The sequence below is a fragment of the Rhipicephalus microplus genome, chromosome 8, assembly GCF_043290135.1.
Source record: "Rhipicephalus microplus isolate Deutch F79 chromosome 8, USDA_Rmic, whole genome shotgun sequence".
Classification (NCBI taxonomy): domain Eukaryota; kingdom Metazoa; phylum Arthropoda; class Arachnida; order Ixodida; family Ixodidae; genus Rhipicephalus; species Rhipicephalus microplus.
The window spans coordinates 70,789,540-70,807,991 of record NC_134707.1 but is presented as its reverse complement, the minus strand read 5'-3'; the positions used below and the strand labels follow the sequence as shown (position 1 = coordinate 70,807,991).

Sequence of the window (18,452 nt, the reverse complement as noted above, 5' to 3'; positions counted from 1 at the left end):
CTCTACGACGTCATGGATCAGATGCTCATCATCGTATGTACAAGCAGCGCTAACTTTGTACATGATCGGAATGTATTGTAATATCTTTCGCTCGCGGTTAAGGAGTCCAGAATCCGCATGCTGACCAAAGAGCTCGAGCCGTATCGGTTGCAAATACATCAAAGGCAGCAAAATGCTAGATGCCAGCATACTCTGGTATGTCAGTCCACGTTAAATTTAATTAGCTGGCCAAATTTTCGAAGCCCTCCTCTCTCGCGAGAAGCAAGAAATCATAACGAGTGTAATTTTGTTACATGGCCCCCACAAAAAGGGTTGTTTGTCCTGTCTTACACTCATATCTAGGGTTTTCCCATGTAAAACGATTGATTGATTGATTGATTTGTGGGGTTTAACGTCCCAAAACCACCATTTGATTATGAGAGACGCCGTAGTGAAGGGCTCCGGAAATTTCGACCACCTGGGGTTCTTTAACGTGCACCCAAATCTGAGTACACGGGCCTACCCATGTAAAACGAGAAGTATAATGTTATGTTCGCCTACAATATTATTGTTATTATTAATTTTATTATTGTCGTTGTTGTTGCTGTAAAGTAAGTTAGTTCTACCATTTCTTCAGTGTATTGCCGTTATCCTCCTAGCATTGTACCATACCCAGTGAGAACGTGTTGAATGTATGAATTGAATCATTGTAGGAATGAATGGACGTCTCCACCCGCATGACTGATTCAGACACAAAGACAATGAAGAAAAAGCTATAAGTATCGCCTTTTATAGACGCCACACATTTGATTTGAACCGATTTCCTCGCACCCAGAAAATTTTGAATCGTATTCTAGCGCTCAGTGTTTTATCGAACATAGTGGAAGATTTTTTCGTAACCAACGCAAAGCACTTGTTTTCATCCTTGGCTGAACTGCGTGAGCAAACTTCTTTCTGGGATAAGTTCAAAGGCAGGAGAGCAAGAAAGAAATGCGTCTCAGTCGCAGGCGCTCCACTAAGAACGGAAATGCGTCATATAACTGTCTGATCTCCTTTATACGCACAAACACACACAGACACACAATAGAGAGAGAGAGAGATTTCACCAGAGTTCCAAAGTCAATAGCCCACTAGATTCACGAATTCAGACCGAAGTGAAAAGCTCTTAGGACAGTATAAGTTGAGCCTTTCTTACTTTCTCTTCAGCTAAACGTGGCTCATACTTGCATAACAAAAGCTATCTATGTTGATGCTTGCAGGGGCCCTAAAAAACACAATTTCATGCCTCTCATATGCGCGGGCTTCGAAGGAGCCCTTGTTTTCGGGTACAACACTCTCGTCCTTAATCCGCGCTACTGAAACCTGAAGAATTAGAAAATAAAAAGGCCATCCTGAGTGTTTTGTTTGTTTCCATTTTTGTAAAAGGAGAGCTTTTGAACAGAACTTGCCTTTTGCTTCACTTTAGTTAACACTAAAACATATCCAGACCCGAATGTGTAAGTTGGAAATGTAATATCTTATCTCACAAGAGAATGAAGGTCTATTGAATGAATATTCACCAATTCCATATGATGCACTCTTATTTCTTTTCAACAATAGGTGTTGTGACGTCTGTGTTAAGTGGAAGCAGGGAGATTGAAGTGAGTCTTTAAGACAAGCGTAAATCATGTACAAACGTAACTGGCCCATCTCCCATCTAAAATTGATGGCTAAATTAGTTTCATTTCCATTTAATTCAATTACTGGCATGCCTATGCGACAGCCTCAAGTATAGCATTACCATTTCTGATCTAAGTATGATAGACAAATAATTACAGTGACCAAAACATTTCTCAGTCACTGTTGATCACTAATTTTAACAGCGTGCAGATTGAACACGTAGTTTTAAGAGTGAAGAATGAAATATCAGACTATATTAAGACTACAACTAAGACAATAAGCCTTTATATATTATAACATAGTTTCAATTAGCCAGGATTCAATTAGCCAATTAGTCAGGATGGACGACGACGAAGTGTCTCTTCATAGAACGCTTCTGCTTTCGGCTCCGAGCATTGTTATCAAGTTTTTCGCTTTTTACGGGAGACGCTGCTCCCTGCCCCAAGGCGACGGACGCGGAGTCATCCACTGGTCCGCCCAGCCAGAGGTCTGCTATGGCGAGCTCCTCGGTAAATCAGCGCGCCTGGCCCAGAACCAGTGAGGCCAACGGTGATAGTCACTGCATCATGGCTGTGGACGTGGAGCCTTCTGCGGCTCTGTCCGACCATAGACCACTTTTGGCAAGCTCGTCGCGGAAACGAAGCACCTGTTCGAGCACCAGCGAGGACACGGAACTGTACTCGGCCACTGGCGACGACTCGTCGGATGACGACTTCGAGACCGTGAGAAGCAGGAAGGCCAAAAGAAGAAGTATCAAGTCGTCTTCACCAGCAGGGACATTAACGTCTCAGTCAAAAGGAGAATGCTGGCCGCACACCATCCTCTTCATGCCCGAGGACTCCACCATCAGCCTTCGAGCAGTAAACAGGCAAGCTCTCTCTATGTACTTTGAGGGGGTAGCACCAAACGACATTAAGGATATCCGGGTGAACACGCGGAAGAATATTCTAGCTGTGGACACAATGACTGCCAGCGCCATAGACAAGCTTCGCAGAGTATCAGATTTGGGAGGCATCAAAGTTCGACCGGTTATTCCAATGGACGGTGCCTGCACGGCGGGAGTAATCTACGACATTGATTTGGCCATAGCAAATTCGGACCTCCCAACTCTCATAAAACCAGCGAACGAAGGAGTTCTCATCGCGAATGTACTTCGCCTCGGAAACACCCGATGTGTAAAGATAATGTTCAAAGGAGATTCCATTCCGTCGCATGTCAAAGTGGGACACTTCCGACATCCTGTTCGACCATTTGTCCCTAAACCACTCCAGTGCCATAACTGCATGAAAATTGGTCACATCAAGAGTGTATGTACAAACACCACAGTATGCCCCCGATGCGCTGAGCCGCACACTGCAGACGCATGTCGGGCAACAAGTCTGAAGTGCAGAAACTGTGATGGTCCGCATGATGCTGCATCCAAGGAATGCCCTCGGATTAAGAAGGAAATCGCCATTATCAAACAAATGGTTAGGGACAATTCAACCCACAGAGAGGCTGCTGAAAGGGTACGGCGACGTAGTCGCCGACGGAGGCGTGTAGGACAGAGTGTTGCGCATAACCCATTTCCTCCGAGCACGAGTGAAGTAGTAAGCACGAAGCGAAATGAAATGGAGAAGCTCACAGCTGCGGATGAGTGGCCTACGCTTCCACGTACGCAGCCGGCAAAGGAGCCTCCTGCGAGGCCTCGCCGCCCTACACCTTCCACCGAGTCTACTTCCGTTGAGGATGTGTCAAGGGTCGATCGACAGATCATCCCGATGTTACGATCCCTCGTCGCTGTCATGGCAGACATACTAAGAAGCCTGGGAACTCCAACCGCTCGAAGCGGGTTACAGGTGTTGGACGCGCTGAGCCCAGTCCTCGCCTCCCTCGCGTAGAGTCATGGCAGGAGATCAACAATCGTTCCGCAAAGACGTCAGAGAAGCATCAGTCATCCAGTGGAACGCAAGAGGACTTAGATCACGGATTTCCGATTTTCGTCAGTACGTGTTTTCTAACCGTTTCCCAATCATCGTAATATGTGAACCGAAATTATCAAACCCGATCAGGCTATCCGGCTACGAATCAATCCCGTCCAAAACCCGAAACGAAAGCAGCAAGGTCATTGTGTATATTCGTCGGGAGCTTACCTACATCATTCAACCTGTGTCGCCTCATGATGAGAACCAATATATTTGCCTGACTGTGAAGCAGAAAACCCTCACCTTCACATTAATAGGTGTCTACTTATCTCCCTCAGCCCGTTTTGATTGCCAAAGACTGGATGACATTCTTTCGAGCGTCCCGGATCCGTGGATAATTATAGGGGACTTCAACGCCCACCACCCAATCTGGGGAAGTTCAAAAGTCAATACCACGGGCCGGAGGCTGGCTTCATTTGTATCGACTCATGAACTGTCTCTACTTAATGATGGGAGCCCTACATTTCTGCGAGGATTAACGTACAGCAGCTGTTTGGACTTGACGTTCGTGTCACGTCGCTTCGCCACAAGCGTTAAGTGGTTTTTAGACATCGAGACACATGGTAGCGATCACATCCCCAGTTATCTCACCATCGAAGGCTTTGCTAGCGACCACCCGCCGAAAACCGTACGGAGGATCGATCTTTCAGCATTCACAACCAACATTGAACACGCTTGTGAAAAAGGCTTAACCTCTGGCATTGAGCAAGCGATCAAACAAGCAGCGCAGAGTGCGATGCGCACGCTGGCATATTCTTCAAGGCCCTCAGAAACGGACATGGAGTTAGAGCGACTCCGTGCGATTCGTCGGCGTGCGGAGCGTAGATATCGACGCACAAAATCCATTCAAGATCTACGGATGGCCAGGCGCATGCAAAAGAAGATCCAGCGTCGTATAGACAAACTGGAGTTTCAACGGTGGGCGAAATTTTGCGCGAGTCTAGACCCTCGCAAACCGCTTTCTCAAATATGGCGAACCGTGCGAGGCCTACGCATATTTCCCCAACAACGTTTTCCGTTTAAAGCCTTGGCCCTTTTCCAAAATAGAAGGGATATCGAGGTAGCGGAAGACTTTTGTAGGAAGATTGCGGGCCCGCCAAATTGCACAGAAGCCCTTACTGCTGATTACACGCCACATTCACTGGACCCGCACCTGGACCTGCCTTTTTCAATGGAAGAACTGAATGTGGCTCTTGCTTCATGCAATCGATCGTCATCGCCTGGGCCGGATGGCATATCATACCGCCTATTATGCAATCTCGGTGATCGAGCACGAAGTGCTTTGCTGGAAGTATTCAATGAGTCTTGGAGAGATGGAACGGTCCCCAGAGAGTGGAAAACAAGCCGGTTGGTTGCACTTCTCAAACCTGGAAAATCGCCTCTAGAGCTGACATCATACCGCCCAATAGCGCTGGCTAGTTGCGTAGGGAAGCTGATGGAGCGAATGATCCTTGCCAGACTCGAGTGGTTCCTAGAACGCCATAGAATATATCCAGACGCCATGGCCGGTTTTCGTCGTCTTCGGAGCTCCATTGACAATGTCATTGACCTGGTGACCTACGTACAACACCAGAAAATGAGCAGACGGTTATCTGTCGCACTATTTTTAGATGTCAAAGGAGCATATGACAATGTTTCTCACGAAGCCATACTTGACGCCCTCGAGTCAGTTGGTTTGGGTGGGCGAGTGTACCGCTGGATCCAATGCTACCTACATATGAGATCATTGTTTATGCAAACTGATGATGGGCCGACTTCTGAACATTATACACACCGTGGTGTTCCTCAAGGTGGTGTATTGAGCCCCACACTGTTCAACCTGGTTCTGATCGGTCTCGTTGAACGCATACCAGATTCCGTGCAGATATCTCTCTATGCAGATGATATTTGTGCCTGGACATCAGGTGTAACACGTCCTCAGGTACGTGCGAGACTCCAGAAAGCAGCGAATTCAATATCGGCGTACCTTAGAGAACAAGGCCTCGAGATTTCTCCTGAGAAATCGGCGCTGGTCGCGTTCACGCGGAAGGCAATGACGTCATATCCCATCGCCATCGATGGACACAGTGTCTGCTACGCCAGGACCCACAGGTTTTTGGGGGTCACGATCGATCGAAATCTCTGCTGGAGTCCCCATGTGGCCACTCTAAAGAAGCGCCTAACGGCCATCAGTCAGTCAGTCAAGAACTTTAATATGCCTAACGGCCATCGCACAACTTTTCAAGTTCCTCGGAGGCAAAACGTGGGGCACATCAGTGCACGCGATGTTGCATTTGTACAAAACGCTGTTTCTGGGGTACCTGCGGTATAGCTTGCCGGTTCTGACGAACGCTTGCAAAAGCAGTATACGCACAATAGAAAACGCCCAAGGCCAGGCACTCAGAGTTTGTCTTGGATTACCACGCTGTACATCAACAGCGGAAACCATCGCAATCGCCAAAGATCATCCGGCCACAGTGCACATTACTTTGGAGGTGCTTAGAGCTCATATTAGACACCTTGCTCGCGCCCCTGCCCACCACCTAGCTTCGCTTCCAAAAGATCGACCGAGTGCCTCCTTCTGTAAGAGAGTATTGACTTTCCGTGAGTGCCTTCCAACAGTCTACACGCCTCCGGAACGGATACTAACACCTCCTTGGTGCTTGGACCGACCAAAACTGCGCTTGACAGTGCCGGGGATTCGCAAGAAGGCGGAGCTCTCGGCGCCAGCTTTAAAGCAGATGATTCTACTCATGCTACACGAAGAATACAAAGATCATGTCAAACTTTACACGGATGGCTCGACAACTGTTGGAGGATCTGCAGGAGCTGTGATCTTCCCAGCAAGAGCCGAAACCATCCAGTTCAGAACGTCACACAAGACGACATCGACAGCCGTGGAGCTCGCGGCACTCCGCAGCGCACTCCGCAGGATTGACCAAGAGACACCACAAAAATGGAGCATTTTTACTGATTCGAAACCAGCTCTCCAATGTCTACACAATGCTCTACGTCGTGGACCTCAAGACCAATTGGCGCTCGAAATACGACAACTGTACCATCACCTAATAGACGAAGGACATGACATATCTTTTCAGTGGTTACCAGGCCATTGCGGCATCATCGGTAACGAACATGCCGACAATGCAGCTAAGAATGCTCACGAAAATGGAGTGATGGAACCTATTCCACTATCAAGAAGCGACGCAGCAGCAAAGATTAATACGCTTGCACAGGATGTCGCAAGGTCTATGCGGAATACGCCCGGTTTTCTCCACACCCGTCTTCACCGCCTGGACCCATGCCTACGACTTACTATTCCATCTGGCCTACCCCGATCCGAGACGACCCTTCTCTGCCGTATGTGGCTTGGGGTGTCTTTCACGAACGCTTTTGCCTGCCGCATCGGAATGAGAGACAGCGCTACATGCGACCATTGCGACAATGACGAAACAATTGAACATATTTTATGTCAGTGCCCCCAGTACAGCTCTCAGCGACAGTCCCTCTCAGCAGTGTTTGCTCGCCTCGACGACCAGCCATTTTCTGAGCAATCAATCTTGGAATGTCGGAAAGATCGAGCTTCACGCCAGAAAGCAACGAAGGCGCTGATGAAGTTTCTGCGAGCGACCCGCCTCGTTGAACGATTGTGACACTACTATGTGCGAGTGTGTGTGTGTGTGTTTGTGCTTCTCTTCCTGCCTTTCCCCTTTTTTTGTCTCCCCTTACCCCTTCCCCAGTGCAGGGTAGCAAACCGGATATGTTTTCTGGTTAACCTCCCTGCCTTTCCGCATTAAATTTTCTCTCTCTCTCTTTTTCAATTAGCCAGCAACACGTTGTAGGGGCATATGCTGCTTGCAAATCACAGGTCGTCATGTGAACAAAACACACACACACACACACACACACACACACACACACACATATATATATATATATATATATATATATATATATATATATATATATATATATATATATATATATATATATATATATAGGAAATTGTAAGGAACGTAACTAATGATTATTCTATGAATTTTGCCCATAGATATACAAGTCTGTTAATAAATGGGCTTAAAATAAAATATACGTGCGAGTACTGCACATGCCCGAGTGTCGGCCACTAAAAAAGGTTTTAAGGAATTAGCTTTGCCTGTTTCAAGCTGTTTCTGCTTATATGAGTCCGTTTTGTAGGTGATCCCATTGGATTAGCATACACATTGCCGTAATACAATTCAGCTTGATTAAAAAAAACGAATTGACGATCACAGCAGAACTCCGATGGTGTTGACAAGCGATAATCCCTTGTACTGTACTTTTTTTGTGTAAATGTTTCACTATACGTGTATTAGAGAAGTCGTCGAGGTAATCGTCACAGGCATATATCAATATCGCATCAAGACTCGTGGTTCTATCGCTGCTGTTGCTTCGGTTTTAAAGGGGTGAAAAACAAATCTTTAGGTAGTTGCTTGGTCATCATAAAGCAATAGCAGTGCACCATTTTCGAAGCCCGTTTAAAGGAACTTTTTGTCTGCCCTTTTGAAGTCTGCGCTGCATTTGCCTTAAGATGAACGGATGAAAGCCGTCAATACTAAATAGTTTTTTGTCTCACCGATCCCTTAGTCTTAATGTGGTATGTGTCGCTGTGTCTACTCCCATAGCTAAACTCAATTCCATTGACATAGTTTACCAGAGGAAGCTGTGCAAGCAAATGATGTATACATGATTTTTTGGTATTTTTAGACAGGTAATATGTCAAATATAATTTCGCTTGTTAGTTGGCCATTGTTATATGTTTGTGCTTGGAGTTATTGATTGTGCCATTCCTGTGACGACCCTCAAAAAAGGTTTAGCTTATGATTAAATAAATAAATAAATATTGAAATGAATTAGCCGGCACATTAAGGGAACTTCAGGTTAAAAGTGCCCTTCTGAGGTATGGATATAAATACGTTATTATTGTCCTACAGAGCGCGTCTCATCACGCAACCAGCCGCTCCAATGTATATGGACCAAAAAGTCACACCAATCGGTTGCATCGTCAGCCTGCTGGATAGCCCTGAGTTGGCCGACCAGAAGGGCTCATCCAACGTGGCAGAGTCGTTAGACTGGGCAAGTGTCACCGGGCACACAGCCAGAGCATGTGTTCTGACGTGGACGGTCAAAACAAATTATGAGTGTGCCACCTTATGATTGCACCGTTATTCCTAGCAGAGTTGAAGCTAACAAAGATAACATTGTTTGAATGACAGCAATACTGTCACGTAATTACTCGCGTGCGAGCTGCCTCGGGCTACAAATTAAAGCTGAAACGACTGGCCCCGTCAACACCTCACTCAAACTGGTCCGACAGGCTTGGCGACAGCAACTTCCCAAAATATGTCGCGTGCTCGAAGCACTTCAGTGCACGCTCGCTCGTGGAACCAATTAGGAACAGACACGCGCCTCTCGCGTGCTTTCGAAGCGAGAAAAGCTAAACAAATGCAGCTTCGTTAACAGCACACATGGCTCATGCAAGCGGTCCTCCGGCGCTTTTGGTAAGTGTTTCCGAGCAGTGTTTACTTTGAAGGGTGACGTAGAGCGCATTTTAAGCGCGTTTACGGAGTCGCCTCTTGAGTCGACGGAGTTATTTTTCCTAACACGTCGCAGATGTTGCTACAAAATTACATTCCGCGGATGACAGCGTGCATCGATAACAGAGCGGCACACCTTTTGATGGTAACTGCATACGTACGTCGAGCTAAACTGGTTTCGCAATTAGCAACTCAAGGCAATGTATTCAAGTAGCTCTCATTCCAGGCATCGCACTTACGATTATGACAGTAGGAGAGGGTTTTTTCAGCCGGCTTCCCTGGGTCGGTCGTCGTGTCTTTTGCCGAGCCGCTTCTTTAGAAGAACAAGCAAGGCGACTCAAAACATGGTGTGAGGTCCCTGGTGGACACGAGGAGACCAGAAGCAGTTACGTTGATGCACGAAGTCAGACATTGCCTGAAAAAAAAAAAAGTAGCTAGTCATTTTTACGTGCTGTTGGTTTTCTTGGCCCCGAAGGAGTCTATCTACCGAGCGGTCTCATCATAATGTTGGAGAAAAAAGATAGCTCTTCAAGATAGCATGAAAAACGTTTTGTTGAGCTTGACAACAAGGGCGCATAGGAGACTACACTGTCCTCGGGTAAAACGTTCATCGGCCAAACAGGGTGCTGCCTGAAGGGCCGACTGAGGGAACACGAAAGAAATCTTAACAATGAAAGGAGAATTCACCTCGTTGACCACGGCATGACATGCTCGCATTGTGAACCGTGATTCTGGTTTGGAAAACTCCTACACGGAAGTACGTGAAAAATGCCTCGCGTTCTGTTATACGAAAATACTTTATTTTAGGTCCAGCAGTTGACTTAGGGTGAGGTGTAGGAAAAGGTGATGCCCTCCAGTCCCTTCCCAAGCTCCGTCGATAATGATAACGGCGTTGGAAACATTTTGTTTTTTATCAGGAAAGCAAGGGAGGGGTGTGTTAGCGACACTTCCACTTTTTCTGTACAGCAGTGTAGTTCAATTTTTATTTTGCGCCTTGTTTGAGTTCACTTTTCGTTTTTATCTGCAGTTGTTGTTGTGATGATGCCCCTGCGCAGTATGTTAATGTGTGAAGGCGTGCATCTGTCTTCAATAAAAGCAGTGTGTACCAGAGCTCATCTCTTTCTTCCTGTATATATGGTTTAGTTGCGCAACTCAGAATGGTTTTTATGTCAGAACAACAAGTCACCCGCCAGTCAACTCTTATAAAGTATTTGGAGAGCTGAATATGACGACAGCAAAGTGATGTACTCCAAAAAAAAAAAAACAAGAAATGAAGCGCTCGTTTTCTTTTTTCTTTCAATTAAGGAAGTACTTCGTGCGCCGACAGTTCAGGCACCTTATTTACGACGTTGCTTTAGACTGCGGCGCAGCGCCTTAACGCAGAGCACTACTTTCTTTTCTGTGGTATGTTCATAATGTTACTCTTATTTGTTTCTTTTTTTCTTGTTGTCAAATCTAGCGCTAATTGCTCGTTCTTCGGTGCCGCTGACGCTAAGGGCTCAACTGTCAGAGGATCACCCTTTAATGACACGAGTTCAGCGAGGCAGCGTGAAGCTCCACTGCTTTTTCTCCGCGCGAAACGTATACGTTCACGACGTCCGGGACGACGAGCGGCTTATGAACGGCTCTCTTTCTTGCTTGTGTTCAACTGCGGTGTGCTAGAGAAGTGTTTATCGGCAACGCAGTTCTCCCAAATTAACGCGTGAACATTTAATAAAACCCACCTCTCCTGTTCCCCCCCCCCCCCATTGCGGCTTTGACAAGGCACTTGCGATGAGGTATAACAAGGCACTTGCGATAAAAAAAAAACAGAAACGCTTTTTTCTCGACGCTGAGACAGCATTTCAAATACCTTCCATCGCCTCCTTACGGAAACGTTTTACGCATTCTTAACTCCTTTTCAGCAAAAAAGTGACTAAGGCTTTCTCGGAAACGAGTTGCTTTCACGTGCAAATGCTTCTGTATTCAAAGTTCAGTAACAGTGTGCTGTTGAATACAACTCGGTTTTAGATTCTTTAAAAATGCGCTTTTACGAGGGCAAGCTGTTTTTGAATTATTCAAAGAATGGTTGGAAGACACCTGACGTTCGTTTAGTGTAATTTTTCTGTATTTTTATTTTCCTGTGTTGCTGCACTTAGTTGCATTTAGTTCGCGACTGTACCTCTTCTGTCCCTATTTATGGTGGCTTTGATATTTGCTTCTAAGTGTCGGCCTGTCCAAGAGCGGTGGCCGCTTCATTGTTTGGAAGCTAAGCACAGTACTACTTCAATGAGAACATTTAAAAAAACGGAAAAAAATGCCATAAACAGAAATTTTTCACCACGTTAACAAACATTCGAAGTAAAAATTTACGCTTACTTAAAAACGCTTGTCGGGGAACCAGTTGCTAAAAAACCTTAAACTGGGCTAGAGTCAGGACATCAGAGCAGGAGGATAGAGGGCAATCACAGCGTTTATCTTGTTTTTTTCTATACCAGCGTTCCGTCTGTATCCCATTCGAAGCTTTCATAACGCCTACTGAAGCGTGCTCAATACGGTATCATACGGAGTTTCGACACAGTGTAACAAAAATATTCAGTTATGTCAATAGTTTCTGCTTATCGCTATTGCCCACAGCTACGTCCAAAGCAGAATCTATCACTGAAACGAAGCTCCAAAGAAGAGAAGAAAAACGAGAAAAAAAGGAAGGCAGGTTAACCAAAAGGAAGGTTAACCAGATGCTAATGTCCGGTATGCTACCCTACACTGGGGTTGGGGAATTTTTACGCATGCAGAATTACGATCCCTTCGTCCTAGGTTAAGCTTACGGCTCCCAACAAAACTACGACGAGGTGACGCTACTGTTCTGTGCAAATTATGGTTGGGCATCGCGTTTACCTGTGAGTACGTGTCTCGCATAGGGATGGCCAACAACGCCCCCCATGCACATTTCGGAGATGAAGAGACAATTCGACACGTTCTATGAGATTGCCCGTGTTATAATCTACAAAGACAGTACCTTTCTATTACATTCGACAAGTTAGGTGACTAGCCGCTGTCAGAAAGAAGTATACTGCGCCATGGACTCATCACTCATTATTACAGAAGAAGGCCGTGCAAGCGCTATTGGGCTTCTTGCGAACTACTGGCCTGTCGGAAGAACTCTGAGTGGATTGGTTTTGTGAACTTGTGTGTCCGCGTTTCACTCTTATTTATTCACCTATTTCTCATTTTTACGCTTTGAAAGTATTGATCTAAGTTTATCCGAAGAATGAAAAATAATATGCCACGTCGACCTGATGTGCGTGCCAAGGTATGAAAACTATTCAAAGTTAGCTGACAAAATGTTGATTACCGCGTAAAGAATGACATAGTATTGTGAAATACATACCAGTAGAACATATGCCCTCTGAAACGCTGACAAAATCTAGGTTTCGTGCATATGATGAGCATGTGGAGTACATACTTGCGTTGGAACGCCAAACATCAATAACTTTGCCGTGAGTAAATTATACTTGGAGAATGCAGCAGAAAAGCAGTCTCTATACTAACGACTGGTTCTTCGATGTCACCTTAGAGCACCTGAAACAACTCGATGTGAAGATATGTGAACTACAGCGTTGAATTGTATGGCACACACCCACACCATGAGGCCAGGTTTACACTCGGGACTCACTCGCTGAGCCAGACCTCTCACAAAAGCTGGCCGTGTATCTACGTTGCAATTTGGGGAGCTAACACACGAACCAGTTTCTTTCAAACCTGACAAGTTTAACAAGTAAGCGAGCTGACAATACTTTTTTAATACGTTTCATGCGAATCTCCATAGTTATCAGTAGAAAAACGAGCAAATCTTCCACTCTTAGAACGCACAAAACGTGTTATGTGTCTTCTTGCGCACTGCTGATTAGAGCGAGCAGTAAGTACAATCTAGTCTATCAGAACGTGAATCTGGGTTTGTGAGGAAATGTTTCAAAATACTGCATGGTGGAAGAAATATGCACAAAAAATGAAGGGCGCAACAAGTGCCGTCTTGCAGGTCAGTATATACGACTGATAACTCCGAGAGTTTATATACAATAAGAGACATATGAAGTACTCGCGAGAATAATAATAATAATAATAATAGTAGTAATAATAACAACTATGAGATACGTCGTAATGCCGGGCTCCAGAAATTTCGTCCACCGGGAGTTCTTCAACATACGCCCAAATATGAACACACAGGCCAACAGCATTTTCGCCTCCATCGATAACGCAGCCGCCACTGCCGCAATTTGTTCCCACGACCTACAGGTCAGCATCCGAGTGTCTTAGTCACAGACCACCACGGCGTGGCACGCGACAAACTTAGAAACTAAAAATAAGCTTAAAAAAGTACAGCAGTTACGACAAGAGCTTAACATTGCAGCATAACCCGCAACAATTTCGTAAAAACAGATAGGTGGCCATGCGGAAACCAGATCGCTGGCTTAGGTTCAGTTATTCTGAGCTGCATTACGATAGTAAACCTCTTTTTCATAGAAATATAGTTATCTGCAGTGTGCAGGGGTACTGCGTGATCCCCCCCCCCTTAAGTTTTATGTACATTTTTGTACAATCTGTTGCTCTTCAACGTACAATAACATCGCACAGCACACGGACCTTCTGGATTTTGCCTACACCGAAATGTGACTGCTGCGGCTTCGATCGAACTTGTTACTTTCGGATTAGCAGTTGATTGCAGTACTTGCCCTGCCCCCGACGAGGTGGATAAACTTGATTTGCCAGACGGCACTCTTCATATACATTTTATGACTGGTGTATATGTTTTGCATCTCCACTACAGTTAATTGTAATCAAACTTCTTAACGCACGGAGAATATGGAAGAGAAAGCTTTTCGTGAAACGGGCAAAATAGCGTGACCAACCATCATATTCTGAAAGAATGAGTATGGGCCAGAGAAGGTGCACACAAAAAAAGTGTCGTATTCAGAAATCAGCCATTGACATTCATCAATTGTTTTTTTTTATTTTTTTCTTCAAGACTCCGTGGTTCTCTGGTACTATTACGCGTTACCTTGAGTTAAGTGGCGCAGCAACTCGAATGACTAAACACCGGGCGGCACGCACATTGAAAGCGAAAGAAATGCTGCCAATGACAGGGAAAAATGTCGACTCTGCAGGTGACTTCCGAGAACTGCTTGATTCACGGCGTTCTTAAGCCGGTTCCAACAAGCTCGATCAATGAGCGCTCGTAGCAGGACACGCACGAACCGCTGGCACGCTTTAGCGCACAGCACAAAAAAAATCTATAAGTTGAGGTTTTCGCCGTGCACTTGGTTCGCGGAAGAGCTGGGACGTCCGGGGTCGGCCTCTTGAAACGCACCTGGCGTCGACTGGGGCGATGCCTTTTGACGCTGGAATTAAGAAATTAGTGGAAGGCTTACGTTCACGCTTGACAACACTTCTTCGTTTCGAATGATGAAATGGCAAACGCGATGAGGATAACTACGCGATGCTCCCTTTCCCACTACTAATTGTCATCTTAGGAGTGAGTTTTTACTCAATACTGTCGCACAAAAAGGTGGAGTAGAATGCAGAAAAACGCAGTCCGGTGAAACGAACGAACAAAATAATTTAAATATTAGCTTCGAAGGTTGTAGTCAATTAGCACTAGTTAGTCTTTCTCACTACTAATAGAAATTTATTCGTGACAATTAGGGGACCCATATTTCGAACATGAAGCTTCCAGAGGGCCCGTCTGTCTTATATTCGCTGTGATCATCATACACCGACACTGGTTACTGAATATTCACAGATATATATAAATACGGGTAGCAGAACTGACCGAATAAAATAGCAAGTGTGAGAGTGAATCGGCTGTAAATGATAACATACCTCATAATTTTTTCCGGAAATTGTAGGTCTTGCAGCTGCTTAGGATGGGAGCTTCAGTTGAGCTAGAACTCGGTGAGGTTTAACTCTACCGCAGTTTGTTATTCGATGTCTAGCCCACCCTCGACCTCATAGAGGTCAAAAATAAGTGTTTGCCTTTCTCTGCTTTGAGCATATAGTTTCAAACATTCCTGTCAGAAAATTTTCTTCATGTTCCAAGCATTGTGCTAGTCAATTTTCATGTCATGCAGTCAGCGAGTAGAAGCCTACGGCATTTTAGGGGAGAAGTTTCAAAGGGTCGAGCCTTGTCCCTCCGACGTCCTTTGTCCTGGCTTGGACGTGCTGGAAGCAGCGGCCGGGAACACGCCCGTAGAAGAGGAAAGCGGTGATTGCGCGTGCGCTCGTGGCAATCTGTTTATTTCGGTGTGGCGCTCCAAGAGCTATAAAGCACGCTTGCTCCCGGCTGACGCTTTTGTGTTCATGGAGTGTACTTCGTTGTGAATGAAGACAGGACGGCTTGCAGCGCTGCTGCGCGGGAACTCAGTCCAGAGTTTTGGGCTCGCAGAGCGGCTGCAGCATGGCAGCCCAGACAAGCGTGGACCTAGACTTGCGGGTTCACGAAGCTGCAGTGATGTGGGAGTGACCAGGACAGTAGAGAAACACTACCACCATGACCCTTTCGTCGAAGCTCCTTGGCGCTCTGTGGAGCGCCGCTTTTGTCGACCAAACCAGGGCAACCCAGCACGACCGTGAGGCGGTGTCGGAGCAAGTCCTGGACGGTCCCTCACGGGACGCCTAGGCCCGGCCCCCTAAACCTGCGAATTTATTCAATGACGTTTATTCCTCTTCCTCCCCCTCATTTTGGGAAGTAGAATCCACCCACAAAATTATGAAAACCAACAATGATCAATCAAGCAACGCTACTACAAAATTGCATTTCATGATTATACTTTAATCACACGCTATTACTATACTTTACACTATTTTCTGGTTATCTGTATATTACATTAACTCATCCCAATATATACTACTGCGTTTACAAGTGAACTCATCGTGAGAAGTAATGACCTCTCTCAGCTCTTCTTTATAACTGCGTTATTTGACTATGTTCCCGCTTCTCTACGTGAAGCAGATACATGGTCAAATGGTGGTGGTGATTTTGCTGCTCTATATAGCAGTGAAATAACCACCTTGCCAACTACTTGGGATGCAAACACATGCTGAAAAATATTTCACAGCTATATTTCAGAAGCCTACAGCAGCTCCGTCATGTGCAATTTCCTATCACTGAATTTTCCCTATTCTTCCTTGCAATTCTTTTTTACTGTTATTTATAGTCGTTCTGCTGCAGTCTTTTTAGGCCTGAACACCGCTATCATGGATCGCAACAATGCGCTGCCATCCAGTCGTTACAACCAGTTACGTGGTAATACGCCTGCTGCAGCCTACTCACGCGCAATCATTTGTCTTTGCTCTTTCTCAGCGCATGACTTTGTTTCGTCTTTCGCCATTAATTGATCGATATTTGGAGTTTAACGTCCCAAAACCACCATATGATTATGAGAGACGCCGTAGTGGAAGGCTCCGGAAATTTCGACCATCTGGGGTTCTTTAACGTGCACCCAAATCTGAGCACACGGGCCTACAACATTTCCGCCTACATCGGAAATGCAGCCGCCGCAGCCGGGATTTGATCCCGCAACCTGCGGGTCAGCAGCCGAGTACCTTATCCCCTAGACCACCGCAGCGGGGCATCTTTCGCCATTTAGGCTGTTTATTTCGCCTCACCAAGCCATATATCATCGCTAGGTCCAATAAACAGCAAAAAAGTTATAATAACCTGTACGCATCGCATTCGTCTGGATTTAGGGAAGCATCAAAATGTGAGTAAACTGACTACAAAAAACTTCAGCATATCTAGGAAGTGAATGATGATGATTGAGGTAAAGCGTCCGTAAGTCCGTCCATGCTTCCATCTGTCCGTTCATTCTTAACCTTAAAGTAACCGTTAGCTCATAACCATAAAATTCTCACGGCTTTCCGAGACGAGGCTGGAGGGGAGAGGGGGAGGAAAGGCGCTTAATATACGCTTATTATGCGCCGCGTGTACGCATACATGACGCTGAGAGCTACGAACGGGTTATGAACGCCTCTCTTGTTTACTTTCTCTGGAGATTGTTCGCAAAATATTTATTCAAAAACCGTGAACTGCGAGAATGAGGGCGTAAAATTATTCAAATCCCACTTCCCGTCTCGTACGTCAGCTGCGAAATATTGAGCAAACACGGCGTGGCAAGCAATTTGCGTGAATAGCTTCCGTTTTCTTTGTAAGGATGACCCAGAATTTTCACCAACTTTTATCGCCTCATTACGGAAACTACATATGTTTCCTCGACTCACCGTTGCAGAGAAGTGCCTGAGGGTTGCTCGCCAAAGAGCTTCTACCGTATCAAAATTTTTCTGGCGTTCAAACTTCAGTAATGTGCTTTGGAGTATTCCTCGGTTTCGTTTTGTTTAATATGTCATTTCAGAAAACAAAGCGGTCCTAGTATAAACAAACTACTTACTAAAGAACGCGATAATGATGTCCTGCTTTTTTTCTATGTTAAGTTTCCTTGATTATCAGACTTCCCAAGCTGATGTTGTCCTGCGATATTAGCTTGTATGTGCGTATTTATGATGCTTCATCGTCTTTTTTTTTAGTGTCTGCTGGTCCAAGGCTTAGCGGGTTGGTTGCTGAGAATATAATATTTGTCACACAGATTTGATTCCCTTTCTGGGCAGATCTCACTCAGCACAGAACAAATGAAAAAAAAAAGAAAATAACTTGCGCATCTAATTACATTCTGGGCATTTAGTATACCCATTCTCTTCATCTATACATTATCATCGTTATCATGTGTTGCTCATGCATCCTGATCGTTGTCGCGTAGGATCATCATCTTGGTTCGTTCATCGTAGCTGTGGGCTGCTGGTTCCTCAGGCCTAATAAAGGTCTTCTAAACAAAGATTTCATACGTGGTGGAGGGTGCTATTTGATCCCTCGTCGTCATCTAGCCCACTATACCCCCTGGAGCTTACATCAGGTCGCCGCTTGGGCCAGGTGTCCGGAAATATGTCGCAGTAAGATGAGGTTGGTGCTGCAACCATTCCCACTCCGCCACCGCGTTCCACGCCTTCTCCCGTCATTAACAGCCTCCAGCGTGAGCCCCATTCCTTGGATGGTATGCGCAGCGAAGATGTGGAGGAGTAGCTGGGTGATTTCGAACGTTATGATGCCGCTAACCGGTGGGATAACACCTAAAAACTCGCTCACGTCTCATTCTACCTCACGGGTGTCGCGAAGGCGTGGTTCATCAACCAGCTCATCGACATTCCAACACAGTACTGCAACTTCTCCAGCGCGCCTTTACAATTTTATTTCAGTCACAGTTGAGGG

General features: G+C 45.6%; 1 long non-coding RNA gene across 1 annotated transcript; it reads right to left on the bottom strand.

The window, feature by feature from the left end:
• Positions 1 to 14,127: 14,127 nt before the first annotated feature.
• On the bottom strand, positions 14,128 to 15,822 carry LOC142768594 (uncharacterized). Its single transcript, XR_012885351.1, has 2 exons — positions 15,017 to 15,822; positions 14,128 to 14,535 (listed from the first exon to the last, which is right to left on the bottom strand). It is a non-coding gene; the product is annotated as an uncharacterized LOC142768594 (long non-coding RNA).
• Between the last annotated feature and the right edge of the window lie 2,630 nt (positions 15,823 to 18,452).